This window comes from Stenella coeruleoalba, assembly GCF_951394435.1.
Source record: "Stenella coeruleoalba genome assembly, chromosome: 11".
NCBI lineage: Eukaryota > Metazoa > Chordata > Mammalia > Artiodactyla > Delphinidae > Stenella > Stenella coeruleoalba.
The window spans coordinates 89,037,946-89,055,760 of NC_137157.1; the positions used below are offsets into that span (position 1 = coordinate 89,037,946).

General features: G+C 36.6%; 1 protein-coding gene and 1 pseudogene across 3 annotated transcripts in view; both read right to left on the reverse strand.

The window, feature by feature from the left end:
* Window positions 1–17,815, reverse strand: part of MGST1 (microsomal glutathione S-transferase 1) — a 175,579-nt gene that overhangs the window by 38,347 nt on the left and 119,417 nt on the right. Inside the window, exons 9-10 of one of the 2 annotated variants that reach the window (XR_013830513.1) lie at window positions 13,710–13,800; window positions 12,944–13,149 (exon numbers count right to left, since the gene is read on the reverse strand). The gene's annotated coding sequence lies outside the window, so the exon portion shown is untranslated. Of the gene's footprint in view, window positions 1–12,943; window positions 13,150–13,709; window positions 13,801–17,815 lie in introns of those variants that run through there. The other variant, XR_013830512.1, reaches the window with a different exon arrangement.
* Window positions 1–17,815, reverse strand: part of LOC307194427 (large ribosomal subunit protein eL43-like) — a 59,383-nt pseudogene that overhangs the window by 37,826 nt on the left and 3,742 nt on the right. The gene's annotated exons all lie outside the window — the stretch shown is intronic.

The following is a 17,815-nucleotide window of genomic DNA, read 5'->3' on the forward strand; positions in this document are numbered from 1 at the left end:
GGTTATCTTGCTTATTGCCATTCTATTTTGATGAACACTTCCATCATTGGAGCACTTGTTATGCCATAGACAGACAGATGGCCATGGGTCTTTCTCTGTCCAACTGTGTGCCTTTCACTACCTACAAAGTGTATCCACTTGGATATGCACTACAATATACTCACCTTAACAATCAGACTTAACACATTAATGCATTTTATTAGCAGAATCAGGATAGCTTGGGATGAAGTTGGAGAGAACTAAAGGTCTTCCAAATCCTTAGTAGCCTCCCAAAGTCATCTCAAGTTAAATAATTACTTAAATAATAAGAGAATCAGCAAATGTGTGTTTGAAAATTTCAACTTAATATTATGTTCACTGATCTACATTATAGACTTAAAATGCAACCTCAAGGCAAGTCCTCTGAATCTGTTTTCAGCTACAGATTTGCCCCAAATCTCTATCAACACAAAATTTCGGGAGCCATTTCTCCTTTTCTTCCACCCTGATATTTTTCAGGTTGATTTCCTCGTGTGCATCCCAGCAGCAAAGTCTTAATCCTGCTCATGCTCAGCTGATGGCTGAATTAACCCTATTCTCCACATCTATCCCATTTCATAATGATTTAATCCAATTAGTCTTCAACTCAAAACTCTTACTCTTCTTAGAAATTCTTCCTCATTGAACCCTAATCCTTGATTCACCCACAAATCCATGCAATCCCTCTTTTGTTAGTCATACAAATTATTTTTAAAAATTCAATAAGTACTTAATTAATTTACAGTGCAACAGAGTGCCTAAATAAAATATTTATGTTTCTGTCCCACTTTCAGCCTTTTCTGGATTCTCATAATCTGGTATCCTTTAAATATTGTTGTTCCTTGATTTTGTTTTTAAATTTTTTTTCTTTCTTTGGCCCTTGTATAATCTTCCTTGAAAATATCAACACCCTTATAGCTTCTTTTAACTACTACCAATATACAGATGACTTCCAATGCCTATTCAACATTTTTATCAGGATATACCAGAATTCCTTCCAACTCAACAAATCTATTTATTCAACAATCATTTACGAAGAGACTTCCAGTTTGGGCCATGATAGAGTACCTAGTCTTTTAATTAAATTCCTACCATAAACAAATAGAAAACCTAGAAAAAATTTATAAGGGAAAAAAATGTATACGGGAACTGTTTGTAAGTATTCAACAGTAACGGAGGCAAGGCTATAACCCATGAAAGAGAGGCCCGTGAGTGAGCACCACAGTCACCTATCAGGACCTTGGATAACTCCTGGACCAACCATGCACTGAGGGAGCTTCCAGGATGCCTAGCTGAGAGCAACTGCTGGAAAGGAGTGTAGAGTGCTCAACTAAGTCAGTTCTGTTATGCCAATATTAGGACCCTTGCTGGGGATGCCTGAGACCCTTAAACCAAAAATTTGATAGTCATGGAGTTGTTCCTCTCTGATCTCCCTTCAAGGAGGACTTGCCATTCAGTTGTGTTGAGTATAGTTAGCTGACAGCCTCCACCTGCGATGCTTTAAGGAAGCAACTCAGCTTTTGAGCCAAGGCCATGTTCTTTCCAGGCAGCACCAAACAAATGACTAAGCAAAGGAAAAAGGCACTTCAATGGAAAAAAAGAATGTCTTTCCAACATATGGTGCTGTAACAGCTGGATGTTCACATGCAAAAAGAAAAAAAAAGACAGGAAGAAAGAAAGAAAGAGAGAATCTAGATACAGATCTTATACTCTTCATAAAAATTAACTCAAAATGAATCATAGACTTAAGTGTAAAAATCCTGAAATATAACATAAGAGAAAATCTAAATGACCTTGGGTATGGTCATTTCAATAAGATTCTAAGAACTGACAAAACCAAATTTATCTAATTAATATATATAGAATATTATATGCAACAACCACAAAATGCATATTCTTTTCTAGTGCATGTAACACATTTACCAAAATAGGCCATAATCTGTCCTTAAAATAAGCCTTGAAAAATTCCTAAGGATTTAAATCATAGTCTAATCATTTAAGTATTAAATTAGAACTGAATAACAGATAGATGACTAGAAAACCCTAAATATTTAGAAATTAAGCAACACACTTCTACATAAGCCTTGATTCAGAGAATAAATCACGAGATAAATTAGAAAATATTTTGAGCTAAATGATAATAAAAATACAACATGTCAAAATTTATGGGATACAGCTAAAGCAGGCTTAATAAGAATTATATGCATGTATCAGAAAAGAATTGTCTAAAATCAATAATTTAAGCTTCTACCTCAAAAATTTAGAAAAAGAACAGTAAACTAAATTGTAGTAGAAAGTAAAAGGAAGAAAATAATTAAGAGCAAACAATAGAGGCATACAATGGAGACAATCAACAAAGCCAAAAGTTGGTACTCCGAAAAGATTAATGCAATTCATTAACTACTAGTAAGATGGACAAAAAAAGGGGGTGAGAGTAAAGAACATAAATTATCACTGTCTAAAGTGAAAAAAGGAAGAAACTATACATTGCAAAGACATTAAAATGGGATAAAGTAACTTTTAAAGAAACTTCCATTCATGATTTTTTTTTAAATCAATGAAACGGAAACAAACCCTTGAAAAACACAAATTATCAAAACCGACACAAGAAGAAATAGAAAATCTAAATAGTTCTATATATTTTAAAGTGTTTTTATCCAAATTAAAACCTATTGATTCACTATTATTCCAATGAAACTTAGAACTTTGTTGGGGAGGTGGGAATTGAAAACTTGATTCTAAAATTTACATGAAAAACTAGGGACCTAGAATATTCAAGATAATCTTAATAAAGTTCAAAGTTAGAAGACTTGCTCTACCAGATTTTAAAATACAGCAATTAAGACAAACTTACCGTCTATTGGAATAGACAATCCAAAAGTAAACCAACACATATATGGTTGCCCAATTTACTACAAAGTTACCAACACAAGCTAGTGGGAGTAAAGATGATCTTTTCAATAAATGGTTCTGCAGCAGTTGCATATCTCTATGGGATATAAACAAACCTTGAACCTTTCCACACACCTTACAGAAAAATTAATTTGAGGTGGATATTAGACCTCAATTTGAAAATTAAACAATCAAATTTCTGTAAGAACACAAAACAATATCTTCATGAATTTGGATGAGACAGAGTTTTCTTAAAATGAAACATGAAACGAACCAATAGATAAAGGAAAAATAATAAATTTGATTCAGTTAAGAACTTCTGTTCATCAAAAGAAAGGCAAACAGAGCTTCCCTGGTGGCGCAGTGCTTGAGAGTCCACCTGCCGATGCAGGGGATACGGGTTCGGGCCCCGGTCGGGGAAGATCCCACATGCTGCGGAGTGGCTGGGCCCGTGAGCCATGGCCGCTGAGCCTGTGCGTCCGGAGTCTGTGCTCCGCAACGGGAGAGGCCACGGCGGTGAGAGGCCCGCATACTGCAAAAAAAAAAAAAAAAAAAAAGAAAGGCAAACCACATCTGAGAGAATATATTTGCAATACCTCTGATAAAGGAATTGCATTCAGATATATAGAGAACTCTAAAAAATCAATAGAAAAAAGACAAACAACCCAACTAAAAATGTGCAAAAGAATTGAAGAGGCAGTTTACAAAAGATGATATTCAAATGGGCAATAAGTATATAAAAACTTGCTCACCATCATTGGTCATTAAGGACATAAATGTAAACTCTATCTACAAGGAGACACCACTATATTACCACCAGAATGCCTAAAATCAATGACTAACAATATTAACTGTTGGATATGGAGCAAGAGGGACTCTTATATTTAACTTTGGAGTGTATAAATTGACCCAGCCATTTTTAGGAAGTAATAATATATTATAAAGCTAATCCTGTACCTATCAAATGACCCACCAATCTAATACCTAGGTATATACTAAAAAAAAAAGTGTAAATTTCCACATGAAATAATAGGTACAAAAATATTAATAGTAACTTTGCTCATAAGAATGAAAAACTATAAATAGTTCATATGTTCATGAAGAAGAGAGTGAAAAAATTCATGACATATTTATGCAATGGAATTCTACACCACAATACAAAAAAATGAACATGTAACAGCATGGTTGAGTCTCAAGAACATGTCTGATGAAAGAAGTCAGACTCCAAAAAAGTAAATACTAAGTGATTCGATTTATAGAGTCCATATGTAGTTGTAGATCAGCAAAATTAATTTACTGCATAAGTTAGAATAGAACTGGTTGTGCAGAGAAGGTGTTGACTAGGAAGGGGCAGGAGGGAATCTTTTGGGACGTTGGAAATGTTCTATGCCTTCATCTGAGTAGTACTTACATGGAGGTATATAATATAAAAATTATTGACCTCTGCACTTAAGCTTTGTATATGTTACCATATCTATATACACAGATAAATAACTTATCAATAAATAAATGAAAAGTACACACATGTACAAGTAATCATTTATTCATCACCTGTAATGTAGCTGCCACTGTATTTAAAGTTAGGGCTTAAAAGATGAATAAATATCCTGGCCCACAATCTGGTGGTAGAGTTGGGAAGACAGCTATTTTAACAGACACATTAGAATAGAATAATTCATTTTCAGAGTCATTATCATGTTGCTGTGGAAATATCTAGGACAGGAACAACTAAGTCTTTGGGGGACTGATGGAGAAGTCTTCACTCAAGGACCAATTTCGAGCTTGGAATTTCAAAGGAAACAGAAATGTGCTGGGGAGAGAGAAAATAGGGTAGGTGGAGTTTGATATTCCCAAGAGATAGAATAATATATATAAGGTGAGATTCTGAAAATATGGAGTTCATAATTGCTGATGTAATTAATGAAATGCATTATAGCCAGATTATAAAGGGCTCAATAATTTAACACTAATGACTCCTAGGCATGAGTTAGAAAATTGTGGGCATGTCAAAACCATCTTGGAAGTTTCTTTATAACACACAGTTTACTCCAGAGATTCCCATGCACCTCCTGCACCTTCCACCCCTCTACCTGAGAAACACTCTCATAGGAGGCCACCGTAACCAGCAGCAGTATACTAAGTACCATCAGTGTTTGAGAAAGAAAGATTGAGAATCTGCTTTAGGGCAAGGCTGTGGTGAACCAAGAAAGGAAAGATGAGGGTCTCATCAAAGGCAAAGGCAGAATTTCAAGCTATTTCTGAATTAAACATAATTGGACTTATAGTCTGATTGGAGGGGCAAGATAAATTCACTCTTCCAATTGTGGAGAATATTATCCTTGGATATTTCTGGGTTTCTACCTTGCCACGACATTGGAATAGTTCTTACTAAACATACCTAGTTCTTGCTAAAACAATATTACATTAATTATAAATGTAATGAGAATCTTTCTCAAACTGTATATTTTTAATGTTCACATGTCCCTCTTTGTACCAGACAAATGCAACTCTGAAATAGCCCTCTGTTTTGTGGCAGGATTTCATGCAGTCATAAGGGAATATAGACAGTTTTCTATCTGGCTTTTTTATGTCTTACTTTTTTCCATACAATTTATGTTACACTGAGAAGGTGGAGATTCCTCACCTTTCATCTATAAAAATATTCTGTGTTGTCAGACTCTCTGAGCAGTACATTTGACAAGCTTTCATGTTCCATCTTTCCCATTAAAAATCTGCACCATGAATAAACACTGCCCCCAGTACTTAGTTAAAATAGTTTCCCACCACCTTTCACCCCTTTTGCTCACAGAGTAATCTAAACCTAGCACATTAAGGGAGAGATCAAAGTGATGTTGCTGTTTTATGTACAGTAGGTGCAGCTGGCTCATTTGTGAGTTACCACTCTCTAAGGCAGAGATAAGGCATGCAAACCGTTAGTTGTGGCCTTTCACCCGCAAAATTGAGTTCATAGTGAAATATATGCGATGCACAAAAGAGATAAATAGGAGGAGATGTAGAAATCAACATAAAGAGGGAAGGGAGGCAGAAACTAGACACAATTTGAACATTTGCTCGATACTGAAATGTCACAGAATTTAGAATGAATAATTATGACAGAATTTAAATTTCTTTGTATGTGCTACCATGGGGAACAGGCCTTATTATCTCTGTCCAACAAACACAGGACAGACAGACCAGGCACCATGTAAGCTCCATTCATATGTTAACCCCTAAAACTACCCTGCTAAGCAATTTCTGAAAATTCTTTTCTAAATTTGAAACTGATTTATCTCCCAAGTTACAAGCTTCATCACCTGTCTAGTTCAAATATCAAACATTGTTCTTTGAAGGAAGAAAGTTACTCCCCCATTGTCAATGTAATTTTATGCCAGTGGCTAAGGATCACATTTTCCATTGTGGACCACATTTTGCTTTTTCTTTTGTCCTCCTCTCCTTTTATAGAAAAATCACTTTAATCCCAGCCAGTATGTGGAAGGCTGATGTCCAGCCACTTCAGGAAAATTCCGTAAGGAAAATGGCAGTTTTGACTAAAGCAGACAATGTACGTCTCTTGCCGTATTTCTTTTGAGGATGTCTTCAAGTTTGTGCCATGTAGCAGATTTTATGAGCTGAGAAGCATTGCACTATATTTAGCATAGTATTGTCTTCCAAGAGCAGGCAAAAGCTTTTTTTAAAAAAAATTTTACTGTACCACATAAGTAAGCCCAGGCATGCCAAATAGGTTTAAAACAATGTGAATGCTGGGAAGGCAACTGGGTCCTTCCGGAAAGGCAATCAGGGATACTTTAAGATATTTAATCTGGGTTTTTCACTTTCTCTGTGATAAACTACCAACAAGTAACCCTCTGATAAAACTCATGAATAAATACATCTGTGAGGGGTTAATGTCTATTCTTTTTTTTTCTAATTTAATTTTATTTATTTTTTTAAAAAGCAGGTTCTTACTAGTCATCCATTTTATACATATCAGTGTATACATGTCAATACCAATCGCCCGTTCATCCCACCACCACCACCACCACCCCGCCGCTTCCCCCCCTTTAGTGTCCATATGTTTGTTCTCTACATCTGTGTCTCAATTTCTGCCCTGCAAACCAGTTCATCTGTACCATTTTCTAGGTTCCACATATATGCGTTAATATACGATATTAGTTTTTCTCTTTCTGACTTACTTCACTCCGTATGACAGTCTCTAGATCCATCCACGTCTCAACAAATGACCCAATTTCGATCCTTTTTATGGCTGAGTAATATTCCACTGTATATATGTACTACATCTTCTTTATCCATTCGTCTGTTGATGGGCATTTAGGTTGCTTCCATGACCTGGCTATTGTAAATAGTGCTGCAATGAACACTGGGGTGCATGTGTCTTTTTGAATTGCGGTTTTCTCGGGGTATATGCCCAGTAGTGGGATTGCTGGGTCATATGGTAATTCTATTTTTAGTTCTTTAAGGAACCTCCATACTGTTCTCCATAGTGGCTGTATCAATTTACATTCCCACTAACAGTGCAAGAGGGTTCCCTTTTCTCCACACTCTCACAAGCATTTGTTGCTTGTAGATTTTCTGATGATGCCCACTCTAACTGGTGTGAACTGATATCTCATTGTAGTTTTGATTTGCATTTCTCTAATGATTAGTGATGTGAGCAGCTTTTCATGTGCTTCTTGGCCATCTGTATGTCTTCTTTGGAGAAATGTCTATTTAGGTCTTCTGCCCATTTTTGGATTGGACATTTAGCTATCAGTTGAAGAAAATCAAATTTAGAATACAATAAAATTCAGGGTGGAAGTTACTCTTAATTTGTACATTTAATTGGGACAAAGAAATAAAATCAGAATGAAATTAATGAATAACAAGACTATGCTGTGAAAATTTATGATGTCAGCTGTATCCCCTGGTCCTAGAATAGTGCCTGGCACATTGGCATATGCTAGGTGCTCAATAAATATGAAGTGAACTTTTTAAAAAGTGAACTTCTTAGTTAAGAGATGGACAGCCTTCTGTTAGATTTATTTAAAAGAGGATCTCAGATGAATTTAAAAATAAACAATACAAGAGTTATATAAATCTGCAGGGTTAAGCTAACTAAACATATCACTTATATTCTAACTTTCATTGCTTATGTTCTGTCAATTTCACAAAAAAATGTTTTCTAAACCAAACTAATATCAAATGTGATCTTTGCTGTTGAGGAAACCACATAGTGAAGCTACCAAAGTGGGGTTAAATTTACATTCTGTCAAATCGTTTTACTATAAGAGTTCGTGGAAGACAAGCATACTGGCTAATTCCCCAAGGAGAACTGAATGCTCCAAAAATAATTCAGAACTCCCACTCTTACCTACTAAAAGAAAAAAGAAGAATAGATGGAAAATATAGGAGGTGGGAGAAGAAAGAAAAAGTAAAAAAGAAGAATGGCTGTTCAATTAAGGTGACAATGAATCTTTGTATTACCTAGGGACTGAACAAGCCATGGAATAATTCTCTAAGAGTCTTTCCTAGTATCCAGCATATAGACACAAGCCAAATTTAGTTGAAGCACGTTAAAAATTGAACAGAAACACACACACACACATGGACTGAAATAAAATAAATGGGAATAACTTGGAACTATAATAAGACATAACAAGTGATCACAAGAACCAGCAATTTCCGTTGTCTAATCTTGTGTTTTAAAACTAGAAAGTATTTTATAATTCTTCATAGCTCAACTATATGACTTTCTACCACCATTCATAAAATGCATTTCTTTCTCATTTTCATAACGTTTCATGATTTTTACATTAAAGATTTGTACTTGATGATAATTTCATTTATCCATTCATTATCCATTCATTTATCTGTTCATTCAATGAACATTTTGGGTGCGCCTATATGAGGAATATTCTTATTGGTCTAGATAGAGTAGAAATAAAGACATGCTTATATATATATGTGTGTGTGTGTGTGTGTATATATATATATATATATATATATATATATGCATACATACATACAAAGTACAGTTCCCTAATGGGTTGGTGAAATGGACAATATAATGGTAACTGGGGAAAGAGATGGAAACAGTAGAAGTTAGTTTTGAAAAAGAGAAGCAATTTTCTCTGATAAAGGGAAAAAAGTACTGGTGATAATATAAATAATTTAGGAATTGTGAATAGGAGATTCCTGACAATATGGAAAATTAGCATGCGCTACTGGCTTCCTCTACCAAAATTATCCCTGCAGATTTCAGAAAAGAAAGAAGAATAGACATAAGAAATCAATATAAAAACTAACAGAAAGCCTTGGGGACATTGAAGCCTGCCTTAAATTGGGGGGGGAGGTGTTTGATGGTTAATTTTTTTTTTTTTTTTTTTTTTCAGTACGCGGGCCTCTTACTGTTGTGGCCTCTCCCGTTGCGGAGCACAGGCTCCGGAAGTGCAGGCTCAGCGGCCATGGCTCACGGGCCCAGCCGCTCTGCGGCATGTGGGATCTTCCCGGACCGGGGCACGAACCCATGTCCCCTGCCTTAGCAGGCGGACTCTCAACCACTGTGCCACCAGGGAAGCCCTTGATGGTTAATTTTATGTGTCAGCTTGACTGAGTCATAGGGTGCACAGTTACTTGGTCAAACTTTATTCTGGATGTTTCTGTGAAGGTTTGTTTTCCTTTTTTTTGCGGTATGTGGGCCTCTCACTGTTGCAGGCTCTCCCGTTGTGGAGCACAGGCTCCGGACGCACAGGTTCAGTGGCCATGGCTCACCAGCCCAGCCGCTCCGCGGCATGTGGGATCTTCCCGGACTGGGGCATGAACTCGTGTCCCCTGCATCGGCAGGTGGACTCTCAACCACTGTGCCACCAGGGAAGCTCTGTGAAGGTATTTTCTAAAAAAAGATTAACATTTAAATCTGTCCCAAGGACACAAGGATTCTTCAATATACACAAATCAATCAGTGTGATATACCATATTAACAAATTGAAGAATAAAAACCATATGACCATCTCAATAAATGCAGAAAAGGCTTTTGACAAAATTCCACACCAATTTATGATAAAAACTCTTCAGAAAGTGAGCATAGAAGGAAGCTACCTCAACATAATAAAGGCCATATACAACAAACCCACAGCAGACATCATTCTCGATGGTGAAAAACTGAAAACATTTCCTCAAAGATCAGGAACAAGACAAGGATGCCCATTCTCGCCATTATTATTCAACATAGTTATGGAAGTCCTAGCCATGGCAATCAGAGAAGAAAAAGAAATAAAAGGAATACAAATTGGAAAACAAAAAGTAAAACTGTCACTGTTTGCAGGTGACATGATACTAAACATAGAGAATCCTAAAGATGCCACCAGAAAACTACTAGAGCTAATCAATGGACTTGATAAAGTTTCAGCATACAAAATTAATGCATAGAAATCTCTTGCATTCCTATACACTAACAACAAATATCAGAAAGAGAAATTAAAGAAACAATCCCATTCACCATTGCAACAAAAAGAATAAAATACCTAGGAATAAATCTACCTAAGGAGGCAAAAGATCTGTACTCAGAAAAACTATAAGGCACTGATGAAAGAAATCAAAGATGACACAAACAAATGGAGATATATACCATGTTCTTGGGTTGGAAGAATCAATATTGTGAAAATGACTATATTATCCAAAGCAATCTACAGATCCAATGCAATCCCTATCAGATTACCAGTGGCGGGCCTTCCCTGGTGGCGCAGTGGTTGAGAGTCCGCCTGCCGATGCAGGGGACACGGGTTCGTGCCCTGGTCCGGGAAGATCCCACATGCCGCAGAGCGGCTGGGCCCGTGAGCCATGGCCGCTGAGCCTGCGCATCGGGAGAGGCCATAGCAGTGAGAGGCCAGTGTACCGCAAAAAGAAAAAAAAAAAGGGCAGAAGACCTAAATAGACATTTCTCCAAAGAAGACATACAGATGGCCAAGAAGCACATGAAAAGCTGCTCAACATCACTAATTATTAGAGAAATGCAAATCAAAAGTACAATGAGGTATCATCTCACACCAGTTAGAGTGGGCATCATCAGAAAATCTACAAGCAACAAAAGCTGGAGAGGATGTGGAGAAAAGGGAACCCTTTTGCACTGTTGGTAGGAATGTTAATTGATACAGCCCCTATGGAGAACAGTATGGAAGTTCCTTAAAAAACTAAAAATACAATTACCGTATGACACAGCAATCCCACTACTGGGCATATACCCAGAGAAAACAATAATTCAAAAAGACACTTGCACCCCAATGTTCATTGCAGCACTATTTACAATAGCCAGGTCATGGATGCAACCTAAGTGTCCATTGACAGACGAATGGATAAAGAAGATGTAGTACATATATACAATGGAATATTACTCAGCCATAAAGGGGAACGGAACTGAGTTATCTGTAGAGACGTGGATGGACCTAGAGACTGTCATATAGAGTGAAGTAAGTCAGAAAGAGAAAAACAAATATCGTATATTAATGCATATATGTGGAATCTAGAAAAATGGTACAGATGAACTGGTTTGTAAGGCAGAAATAGAGACACAGATGTAGAGAGCAAACATATGGACACCAAGTGGGGAGAATGGGGGGGAGTGGCAGTGGTGGTGGTGGTGGGATGAATTGGGAGTTTGGGATTGACATATATATACTAATATGTATAAAATAGATAACTAATGAGAACCAGCTGTATAAAAAAATAAAATGAAATTCAAAAAAAAATCTGTAGACTAAGTAAAGAAGATTTCCCTGCCTAATGTGGGTGGGTTTCATCCAATCATTTGAAGGACTGAATAGAACAGAAAGACTGATCCTTCCCTGTGTGAGAGAGAATTCATCCTACCTGACTGCCTTCAGACTCAGACATCAGCTTTTTCCTTCCTTTGGGCTCGAACTGAAACATCAGCTTTTCCTGGATTTCAGGACTGCTGGTTCTCAAACTAGGGCTAGACCAACCATTCTCTTGGTTCTCAGATTAAGGCTGGAACTACACCATCAACTCTGCTGGGTCTTCAGCTCACCAATTCTCCCTTCAGACCTTGGGTCTAGTCAGCCTCCGTAATCATGAGAGCCAATTCCTTATTCCTCTGTCTCTCTCTCCTCATTCTGTTTCTCTGGAGAACCCTGATTATTATAGTGTGTGTGTGTGTGTCTGTGTGTGTGTGTGTCTGTGTGTGTGTGTCTGTGTGTGTGTGTCTGTGTGTGTGTGTGAGAGAGAGAGAGAGAGAGAGAGAAATTTAGGGGTGAAGTTGTAGTATAGGGGTGACAATATAAAGTGGGGGGCAACAAAAGCAAAAGTGGAAGTTACGATGCTGAATCATTTTTAGGCTCTATTTTTGGTTTTCCCCCTTTTGTCCTTGAGAGAATCATTATTTGCTCCATCACAACCAGGAAGCAGAAATCAATAGGAAAAAACTCAACCACGCCATGTTGACTAGGTATTATGCAGGCTATCCTAGGCATTTACTCATTGACTACCACTACTCCACGTCCTAACTGAGCTAAGGGACGTGGGGGAGGGAAGAAGAGTGCCATTTAAGAATGTTATAGGAAGAAAAAGATTTGTAACTACATGTGGTGATGGATGTTAACTAAATTTATTGTGGTGATCATTTCATGATATTTACAAATATTGAATCATTATGTTGTACACCTGAAACTAATATATCTCAATTTTTAAAAAAGAATATCAAAAGAAAAATTATAAGAACAAAACTTCAACTAAAAAGCAATGAGTTTCAAACTTTCAACTGCAACACTAGAGTAATTATAAGAGAAATAGAAAATAGCTAAAAAAATCCAATATACATGTCTCTGAAGAAGAACAAGTGTTAAAAACAATAAGTTTTGTAAATGTGAAATTAAAATACCAGTTGAAACTAGATATACAAAGAGCATAAAATGCTTAGGTAGGAAAAAATGAACTCTGAAGAGCCAATACCAAGCCATATTCTTTCTTTTTTTTTTTTTTGCGGTACGCAGGCCTCTCACTGTTGTGGCCTCTCCCATTGCGGAGCACAGGCTCCGGATGCGCAGGCTCAGCGGCCATGGCTCACGGGCCCAGCCGCTCCGTGGCATGTGGGATCTTCCCGGACCGGGGCACGAACCCGTGTCCCTGCATCGGCAGGCAGACTCTCAACCACTGCGCCACCAGGGAAGCCCCAAGCCATATTCTTTCAAACGCCACTCTTCTAATTTGGTTCTTCTGATTTCCTCTGGGCTAGGAAATCAAATCACAGAGATTATTAGAAGTTGTAAATTGAGTCAATATGGCCTGAGTGCAGGACTGGGTTTTCTTGCCTCTACTTCTATGTCTCTGCAAAATTCTCTGATTTTATATTTGTTGCTATTGTTAAGCTCACCTTCAATGTTTCTTTTTCTCCAGGTTCTTGGACATTTTCTCATTTAATTATATACCAGTGATTTTTAACTTTTGACACATTTGAGAACCTGATTTCTTAAACTGTGCTAAATATACCCCCCAAATATAAATACACACAACACTTTTCCTAGAATTTCAGGAAGTTCCTAAATCCTTGAACTCTTAGAAGAGTTCATAGAATTTGATATATGAACTATATATAAGATATATGGACTCTTAGGTTAAGAAATATATAAACTGTTTGTTAGGGTAAGGAATATACAGAGCAAGGTCACAGCTCTGGTGTGAGACTAAAAACCTCTATTTAAACCTTTAGTTTAAAATCTTCAATATTTGGGGATGGGGATACTTGTGTTGAAGGAACCTAAGGCTCATATATGTGATGAAGAAAGTTATACCTTGTAGGTGATTTGCACTTCTTTGAAGAAAGATATTCCAACCCGCTGAATGCAATCTTCTTTTTCAACACAGCTGGAAAAAGCATTCTCCCTAGCATAGAGAAGAATGGAATAGTCTAAAGGGCCATTTTCCATATTCATTTCCTTTTAACCTAGGAACTATAGTATCATGAAAACTCCTTACATTTGTGTTTTACTTCATTTTACCAGTAGGTAGTATAGGATTTGTTATTCAAACGAAGAGTGGTTGGGTAAATTGCTCAAAACCATACAGTAAGATAGTGGTACCACCACTCCAAGACCTTCTAATTCTCTATCTAATATTCTTTCAGTTATACCATATGTCTGCCTGTATTCATTAATTCATTTCCTCACTCACCTAAGAAACATTTATTGAGTGATCAGTCTATATATGACTTCTTGACAATAAATCCAATTGCATTACATGACATGCGTTTGTCAAATGCTAAATCTATCAAATGCATAAAGCTTGGTCCTGTTGTAGTTATAAAAGTGAACAAAACAGAGTTAGTTTCATTCACTGAAAGTATATTTATTGAATTATTTTTATATGCCAAACATTAGGCTGATTACAGGGAATACTGCAGTGAAGTAGGTAACTTACAGTCTGACAATGAAGATTTTAAACAATTAAGCATGTATTGTATGCTATTAAGGAAAAGTTCATGTTACCATAAATGTTTTTTGGAAGATCAACATTTTCTAGGGACTCAGGGGAGACTCCGAATTACGGAGAGATACTTATACTGAGACCCAGGAGATGAGCAGGAATTATCTAGTTAAACAGGGGATTAAGGGCTGAGGGAGAGATAAAATAACCTGTATCTGGCCTGGCAAAGTTTATATGAATATAATAGAAGAAACATCGATAGGCATTTGCATAATTATTAAACTTATTTGATGTAAGAGGGGGAAAAACAGTGAAAAGAACATAGAAGGAAGAATTGTCTAATTTCACCTGGGAGAATTTTTAAAAGAATGGTCATTTGAATTTTTCCAAGAAGAATAAATAGAATTTTTGACACAAAAGAGTAGAGTGAATGAACATTCCAATCAAAATGAACAAGTGATACAAAGCCATGGAGACAGGGAATCATGGTGCATATTTAGGAAAGAACTCGTATAGCCAAAGCATAAAGTCAGCAGTACCTATAGTGAGTAGTAAGAGATAAAGGGGATATCAAACAAATATATTATAGAATCTTGATAGCAGAAGGAAAATAATATTAAATGCTGTTCAACACTTATTTGATGATGGTTTTCAGATCAGAGCAAAGAACATCATGCTATTAAATTTAAATTGTGTCATAATGGCAATGAGGCATCAGGGTTTTTTGGATCAGAGAAGAAAGTGATCAGATATCCCTTTAAAAATACAAGTCTCTTGGCAACACGGAGGGCTACTGGTCAAGAGAAGAGACTGCAATCAAGGAGTCCATGAGGAGTCCACTGAAATCATCAAGGCAAGAGATATGAGATCACAATGTACTAGTGGCAGTAACAATGGAATGGGGGGAAAAATGAATGAAAGTATGTTTTTCAGAAATAAAATGGATGTAAATTAATTTACTGGGTTGAAAGAAAAGGATTTGAAAATAAGTGCACATTTTCACACTTGAGTGACTAGAAAATAGGGAATCAAGACTGGGTTTATGGAAAATGAGGACTTAAGTATATACAGAAGGAACTGCCCAGTGAGCAGTTAGACACAAGGGCTTGAAGCACAGGGAGATTCTGAAGGATTGCAGTGCATTCTTGAGCGACTGACTTTCCTCTAGACTGTGCTTTATAGCTAGTTGTCATCAGGTAACTAGAAACATCTTTACTGGTGTGGTGTCCTGTAGTTTAAGAATTACTGATGACTTTTTAAAATTTTTTATTTTATATTGGAGTATAGTTGATTAACAATGTTGTGATAGTCTCAGGTGCACAGCAAAGTGATTCAGTTATACATATACATGTATCTATTCTTTTTCAAATTCTTTTCCCATTTAGGTTGTTACATAACATTGAGCAGAATTCCCTGTGTTATACAGTAGGTCCTTAGATCAAAAGAATATTCCACTTAATAATCAAGAGTTCTGATAGAAAAATAAATGTTTATAAAAAATGAAACCAAAAAGTTAACTCATGTATATATATAAAGTAATAAACCACACAGTATGAAACAAAAAAACAAAATGAAGGTACAATGAGGTATCACCTCACACCAGTCAGAATGGCCATCATCAAAAAATCTACAAACAATAAATGCTGGAGAGGGTATGGAAAAAGGGAACTCTCCTACACTGTTGGTGGGAATGTAAATTGGTACAACCACTATGGAGAACAGTATGGAGATTCCTTAAAAAACTAGATATAGAACTACTGTATGATCCAGCAATACCACTCCTGGGCATATATCTGGAGAAAACCATAATTTGAAAAGAACATGCACCCCAATATTCATTGAAGCACTATTTACAATAGCCAAGACAGGGAAGCAACCTAAATGCCCATTGACAGAGGAATGGATGAAGAAGATGTGGTACATATATACAATGGAATATTGCTCAGCCATAAAAAGAACAAGATAATGTCATTTGCAGCACCATGAATAGACCTAGAGATTATCATAAGTGAAATAAATCAGAGAGGGAAAGACAAATATCATACAATATCACTTATATGTGGAATCTAATTAAAAATGATACAAATGAACTTATTTATAAAACAGAAACAGACTCACAGATCTCAAAATTGAACTTATGGTTCCCAAAGGGGAAAAGTAGGGGGAAGTGATAAATTAAGAGACTGGGATTAACATATAAATACTATTATATATAAAATAGATAACTAATAAGGACCTACTATATAGCACAGAGAACTCTACTCAATATTCTGTAATAACCTGTATGGGAAAAGAATCTGAAAAAGAATGAATATATGCATATATATAACTGATTCAATTTGTTGTACACCTGAAACTAATACAACATTGTAAATCAACTATACTCCAATAAAATTTTTTTAAAATGAAGAAAAAACAAATCTAGGTTTCAAAAATATATTGTGTCCCTTCTTAGTACTTTTTTTTACCTGTAGGATCTTGTGACTATCTTATTACCTTTAGAAGAATCCAACCATCTTTTTATGCTTAAGTGGATAAAATACAAAACAAATCGAAACTAAACTAAACCAGTCCATAATGGCCATAGATAAAAAAAAAAAAAATTCATTCTGATCCTTTGTCCTTCCTACCTGAATCAAATCAATTCAGGGTTACAGCTAGAGATGTTAGGTTCCCAGAAATACCAATGAGAGATGGCTGTGTGAATCAGATTTTATTCCTTCCTATAGATTAACTCTACTAATTAGTTCCAAACATGTCCGATTTTGTTTCTTTTGTCGGCATATATATAGGTGAAGAGAGTTAAAGGAAAATACGCGGGCCTCTCCCGTTGAGAAGCACAGGCTCCGGACGCGCAGGTGCAGCAGCCATGGCTCACGGGCACAGCCGCTCCGCGGCACGTGGGATCTTCCTGGACCGGGGCACGAACCCGCGTCCCCTGCATTAGTAGGCGGACTCCCAACCACTGCGCCACCAGGGAAGTCCAGGAAAAAATTTACTTTGGGGAACTATGACTTGTAGACTTGATCTGTGAGAGTAGAGTAATAAAATAGAGGATATATCCCACTTTCTAAGTCTGGGGGCTGATGGTATTTTTAATGATGATGGGAAAAATGACAAGGTGACAGTTTAAAAGGTGAAAAGTTCAATTTGTGCCAGATTTAGCTTGGATGGGTGGCAGTATACGTATATGCCCACGTCACTCAGGCAAGAGTAGGTGTAAAACTGGAGCACAGCTGAGAAATTACGTGCTGAGATAAAGATTTGGAAAACATCTTCATACATATGGTGGGGATAAGTAAAGAAATAAGTAACAGAGCACAGTTTTCAATCCTGGACCTCAGAGGAAGAAACAGTTAACTGGAAGAAAATACAAAAATAGCAAATCAATGCCCAGGCATGAAAAGGTGTCCATGAGAAAGGAGAGTTAGATGTTATTAATGGCAATTTGTAGATTTGGGAGGTCATAGACTAG